Source organism: Pelodiscus sinensis, chromosome 6 (genome assembly GCF_049634645.1).
Source record: "Pelodiscus sinensis isolate JC-2024 chromosome 6, ASM4963464v1, whole genome shotgun sequence".
NCBI lineage: Eukaryota > Metazoa > Chordata > Testudines > Trionychidae > Pelodiscus > Pelodiscus sinensis.
The window spans coordinates 128864637-128870636 of record NC_134716.1 but is presented as its reverse complement, the minus strand read 5'-3'; the positions used below and the strand labels follow the sequence as shown (position 1 = coordinate 128870636).

The following is a 6000-nucleotide window of genomic DNA, read 5'->3' as shown; positions in this document are numbered from 1 at the left end:
TCCTCTGGTGTCTGGACCAGGCCCTGAAGCAGAGCACATCTCCAGGAAAGCGCTTCCTGCTGCATATTTCTGCCCAGTAATTGTCCTTAGCTGTGCAGCTGCTGCCTTCCCGCGAGCCCTCCTCCCCACTCCCTCAGAGCCTGGCAGACACACCTGGCAGGACCGTACCACCCCAATGACCCTCTGCTGAACCTCGCCAGGAGGGAGCTGCCAGTCAACCAGTATCTATTGCGAGGGGTAGACAGCTCTCTGGTGATGGGCTGGGTGAACCCTGAAATGATGAGGGGGAGCCCTGGGAGGATGGGGTGAACCCCACCATGGGGGGCAGAGAGCCCTGGGGGAGGGGGGTGAACCCCACCATGGGGGGGGCAGAGAGCCCTGGGGGGTGAACCCCATCATGGGGAGGCAGAGAGCTCTGGGGGGGTTCACTCCACCATGGGGGGGCAGAGAGCTCTGGGGGGTTCACCCCACCATGGGGGGGCAGAGAGCCCTGGGGGGCGGGGGTTCACCCCACCATGGGGGGGGCAGAGAGCTCTGGGGGGGTTCACTCCACCATGGGGAGGCAGAGAGCCCTGGGGGGCGGGGGTTCACCCCACCATGGGGGGGCAGAGAGCTCTGGGGGGGTTCACCCCACCATGGGGGGGCAGAGAGCTCTGGGGGGGTCACCCCACCATGGGGGGGCAGAGAGCTCTGGGGGGGGTACATCCCACCATGGGGGGCAGAGAGCCCTGGGGGGGTCACCCCACCATGGGGGGGCAGAGAGCCCTGGGGGGGTCACCCCACCATGGGGGGGCAGAGAGCTCTGGGGGGGTTCACCCCACCATGGGGGGCAGAGAGCCCTGGGGGGGTCACCCCACCATGGGGGGGCAGAGGGCTCTGGGGGGGTTCACCCCACCATGGGGGGCAGAGAGCTCTGGGGGAGTCACCCCACCATGGGGGGGCAGAGGGCTCTGGGGGGGTTCACCCCACCATGGGGGGCAGAGAGCTCTGGGGGGGGTCACCCCACCATGGGGGGCAGAGAGCCCTGGGGGGCGGGGGTTCACCCCACCATGGGGGGGGGGCACAGAGCTCTGGGGGGGTTCACTCCACCATGGGGAGGCAGAGAGCCCTGGGGGGCGGGGGTTCACCCCACCATGGGGGGGCAGAGAGCTCTGGGGGGGGTCACCCCACCATGGGGGGGCAGAGAGCTCTGGGGGGGTTCACCCCACCATGGGGGGCAGAGAGCTCTGGGGGGGTACATCCCACCATGGGGGGGGCAGAGAGCTCTGGGGGGGTCACCCCACCATGGGGGGGCAGAGAGCTCTGGGGGGGTACATCCCACCATGGGGGGCAGAGAGCCCTGGGGGGGTCACCCCACCATGGGGGGGCAGAGAGCTCTGGGGGGGTCACCCCACCATGGGGGGGCAGAGAGCCCTGGGGGGGTCACCCCACCATGGGGGGGCAGAGAGCTCTGGGGGGGTTCACCCCACCATGGGGGGCAGAGAGCCCTGGGGGGGGTCACCCCACCATGGGGGGGCAGAGGGCTCTGGGGAGGTTCACCCCACCATGGGGGGCAGAGAGCTCTGGGGGAGTCACCCCACCATGGGGGGGGCAGAGGGCTCTGGGGGGGTTCACCCCACCATGGGGGGCAGAGAGCTCTGGGGGGGGGGGTCACCCCACCATGGGGGACAGAGAGCTCTGGGGGGGTCACCCCACCATGGGGGGGCAGAGAGCTCTGGGGGGGGTCACCCCACCATGGGGGGGCAGAGAGCCCTGGGGGGGGGGTCACCCCACCATGGGGGGGCAGAGAGCTCTGGGGGGGTTCACCCCACCATGGGGGGCAGAGAGCCCTGGGGGGGTCACCCCACCATGGGGGGGCAGAGGGCTCTGGGGGGGTTCACCCCACCATGGGGGGCAGAGAGCCCTGGGGGAGTCACCCCACCATGGGGGGGCAGAGGGCTCTGGGGGGGTTCACCCCACCATGGGGGGCAGAGAGCTCTGGGGGGGGGTCACCCCACCATGGGGGGCAGAGAGCTCTGGGGGGGTCACCCCACCATGGGGGGGCAGAGAGCTCTGGGGGGGTACATCCCACCATGGGGGGGCAGAGAGCCCTGGGGGGGTCACCCCACCATGGGGGGGCAGAGAGCTCTGGGGGGGGTCACCCCACCATGGGGGGGGGCAGAGAGCCCGGGGGGGTCACCCCACCATGGGGGGGCAGAGAGCCCTGGGGGGCGGGGGTTCACCCCACCATGGGGGGGCAGAGAGCTCTGGGGGGGTCACCCCACCATGGGGGGGCAGAGAGCTCTGGGGGGGTACATCCCACCATGGGGGGGGGCAGAGAGCTCTGGGGGGGTCACCCCACCATGGGGGGGCAGAGAGCTCTGGGGGGGTACATCCCACCATGGGGGGGCAGAGGGCTCTGGGGGGGTTCACCCCACCATGGGGGGCAGAGAGCTCTGGGGGAGTCACCCCACCATGGGGGGGCAGAGGGCTCTGGGGGGTTCACCCCACCATGGGGGGCAGAGAGCTCTGGGGGGGTCACCCCACCATGGGGGGGGCAGAGAGCTCTGGGGGAGTCACCCCACCATGGGGGGCAGAGAGCTCTGGGGGGGTTCACCCCACCATGGGGGGGGCAGAGAGCCCTGGGGGGGTACATCCCACCATGGGGGGCAGAGAGCCCTGGGGGGGTCACCCCACCATGGGGGGGGCAGAGAGCCCTGGGGGGGTACATCCCACCATGGGGGGCAGAGAGCCCTGGGGGGGTCATCCCACCATGGGGGGGGCAGAGAGCCCTGGGGGGGTCACCCCACCATGGGGGGGGCAGAGAGCTCTGGGGGGGTTCACCCCACCATGGGGGGGCAGAGAGCCCTGGGGGGGTTCACCCCACCATGGGGGGCAGAGAGCTCTGGGGGGGTCACCCCACCATGGGGGGGCAGAGAGCTCTGGGGGGGTACATCCCACCATGGGGGGGGCAGAGAGCTCTGGGGGGGTACATCCCACCATGGGGGGGCAGAGGGCTCTGGGGGGGTTCACCCCACCATGGGGGGCAGAGAGCTCTGGGGGAGTCACCCCACCATGGGGGGGCAGAGGGCTCTGGGGGGGTTCACCCCACCATGGGGGGCAGAGAGCTCTGGGGGGGTTCACCCCACCATGGGGGGCAGAGAGCTCTGGGGGGGTCACCCCACCATGGGGGGGGCAGAGAGCTCTGGGGGGGTCACCCCACCATGGGGGGGGCAGAGAGCTCTGGGGGGGTCACCCCACCATGGGGGGCAGAGAGCTCTGGGGGGGTCACCCCACCATGGGGGGCAGAGAGCCCTGGGGGGGGTACATCCCACCATGGGGGGGCAGAGAGCCCTGGGGGGGTCACCCCACCATGGGGGGGCAGAGAGCTCTGGGGGGGTCACCCCACCATGGGGGGCAGAGAGCCCTGGGGGGGGTACATCCCACCATGGGGGGGCAGAGAGCCCTGGGGGGGTCACCCCACCATGGGGGGGCAGAGAGCTCTGGGGGGGTCACCCCACCATGGGGGGCAGAGAGCCCTGGGGGGGTGAACCTCGCCGGGGGGGGTGAGTCCGAGCGGGGGGGTGTCAGGGGCGGGAGCGAACGCGGCCGGCCCGGGGGAGGGGCGGGGGAGGGTCAGCCGGGGCAGAGGTCAGGGGTGAAGGGTCACACGGCGAAGTTGGGGCTCGCTCCCGACTCCTTGGCTCGCGGACCCGCCCCTTAGGCCCCCGCCAATGAGAAGCCGCCTCTCCCCAAGGCCCGCCCCTTCCCCGCTGTCATCACAGAACCGCACGTGGAGGAGGCGGGCGGCGGGCGGGGCTTAGGGGCGCACGTCACGGCCCCCCGCCTTGCTATTGGCTGTGACGCCGGTAAGTCTCCGGGCCCAGCCCTGGCCGCGTCACAACCGCCAATCAGCGCGAGGGGGCGGGGCCCAGAGGCGGGGTCTCAGGCTAGACCCGGAAGCAGCTGCGGGAGGCTCTCGGCGGCGCTGGGAGTCGGTGGGTGGCGGGAGCCGGGCCGGGGGAGCCGCGGGGGAAGGAGGGGTGCTCTGGGGGGCCCCACGGGAGGGGGGCGGGGGAAGGAGGGGCGCTCTGGGGGGGCCCCACGGGAGGGGGCGGGGGAAGGAGGGACGCTCTGGGGGGCCCCACGGGAGGGGGGCGGGGAAAGGAGGGGTGCTCTGGGGGGCCCCACGGGAGGAGGCGGGGGAAGGAGGGGCGCTCTGGGGGGCCCCACGGGAGGGGGCGGGGGAAGGAGGGGTGCTCTGGGGGGCCCCACGGGAGGAGGCGGGGGAAGGAGGGGCGCTCTGGGGGGCCCCACGGGAGGGGGCGGGGAAAGGAGGGGCGCTCTGGGGGGCCCCACGGGAGGAGGCGGGGGAAGGAGGGGCGCTCTGGGGGGGGCCCCACGGGAGGGGGCGGGGGAAGGAGGGGTGCTCTGGGGGGCCCCACGGGAGGAGGCGGGGGAAGGAGGGGCGCTCTGGGGGGCCCCACGGGAGGGGGGCGGGGGAAGGAGGGGCGCTCTGGGGGGCCCCACGGGAGGGGGCGGGGGAAGGAGGGACGCTCTGGGGGGGGCCCCACGGGAGGGGGGCGGGGGAAGGAGGGGCGCTCTGGGGGGCCCCACGGGAGGGGGCGGGGGAAGGAGGGGTGCTCTGGGGGGGCCCCACGGGAGGGGGGCGGGGGAAGGAGGGGTGCTCTGGGGGGGCCCCACGGGAGGAGGCGGGGGAAGGAGGGGTGCTCTGGGGGGGGCCCCACGGGAGGAGGCGGGGGAAGGAGGGGTGCTCTGGGGGGGGCCCCACGGGAGGAGGCGGGGGAAGGAGGGGTGCTCTGGGGGGGGCCCCACGGGAGGGGGGTGGGGGAAGGAGGGGTGCTCTGGGGGGGCCCCACGGGAGGGGGGCGGGGGAAGGAGGGGCGCTCTGGGGGGGGCCCCACGGGAGGGGGGCGGGGGAAGGAGGGGCGCTCTGGGGGGGGCCCCACGGGAGGGGGGCGGGGGAAGGAGGGGTGCTCTGGGGGGGCCCCACGTGGGCTGAGGGCGAGGGGTCCCTGCAAGCTGCCGGCGGGGGGTGCAGGATCCTGGCTCCCTGGGGCGCGACCCATTTCCGGGGGGGGGGGGGAGGCGGCTTGAGGCGCCCATCCAGCCCACTCTTGTCTCCCTCCCTTCGGCAGGTCCCTGTGTCGTCCCGTGAGCAGAGGCTGCAGGTAAGATCTGGGTTGGACTTGCCACGAGCCCTGCCCTTTCCAGGCCGAGCTCACTGGGGCCTGTCCCCCCCGGGCGGCGCAGGCGATCTTCCACACTGGTATTGGGAATGGGCCTTTCCCCCGAGATCCTGCACTCAGGCGCAAGTTTGGTCGTGAGTCAAGACTGTCACTGTCTGATAGGGATCAGAGGGGTCGCCGTGTTAGTCTGAATCTGCAAAAGCGGCAAGGAGTCCCGTGGCACCTTATAGCTCAGTGGTTTGAGCATTGGCCTGCTAAACCCAGGGTTGTGAGTTCAATCCTTGAGGAGGCCATTTGGGGCAAAATTTGTCAGGGGTGGTACTTGGTCCTGCTGAGAAGGCAGGGGACTGGACTCAATGATCATTCAAGGTCCCTTCCAGTTCTAGGAGATAGGCAGTCTCCATTAATAATAGAAGTGTTGGAGCCTAAGCTTTCATGGGCAAAGACCCACTTTGTCAGATGCATGTCTCCAACACTTCATTTAGTCTATAAGGTGCCACAGGACTCCTCACCACTGTCTGATAAGATGACGAAGTGTGAAAAATTGGGGTGGGGAAGTAATAGAGTCTTATATAAGACAAAGATTTCAGTAATCAAGACAGTCCAGATAAAACTGGGATATGTGATCATCCTACCTTCTGAGGACTGTTTGGATCCAAGACAAACAAATCTGTCCCTTCTGAAAGTCTTGGCAGAGGGCTGAGGTCTTAATGGGGGGACACTGTGGGGGTGGGGAAGCTTGCTGCTTTTCTGTCTGGGCTGTGCCTTGTAGATGAGTCTCCTCTTTCAGTCTCCAAGGCTATGTCTAGAC

General features: G+C 70.6%; 1 protein-coding gene across 1 annotated transcript in view; it reads left to right on the top strand.

Annotated features, from left to right (window-relative positions):
* Window positions 1–3868: 3868 nt before the first annotated feature.
* The window catches only part of ATOSB (atos homolog B), a 53779-nt gene continuing 51647 nt past the window's right edge, over window positions 3869–6000 (top strand). The window contains exons 1-2 of the mRNA XM_075932830.1: window positions 3869–3977; window positions 5139–5171. The gene's annotated coding sequence lies outside the window, so the exon portion shown is untranslated. The remainder of the gene's footprint in view (window positions 3978–5138; window positions 5172–6000) is intronic.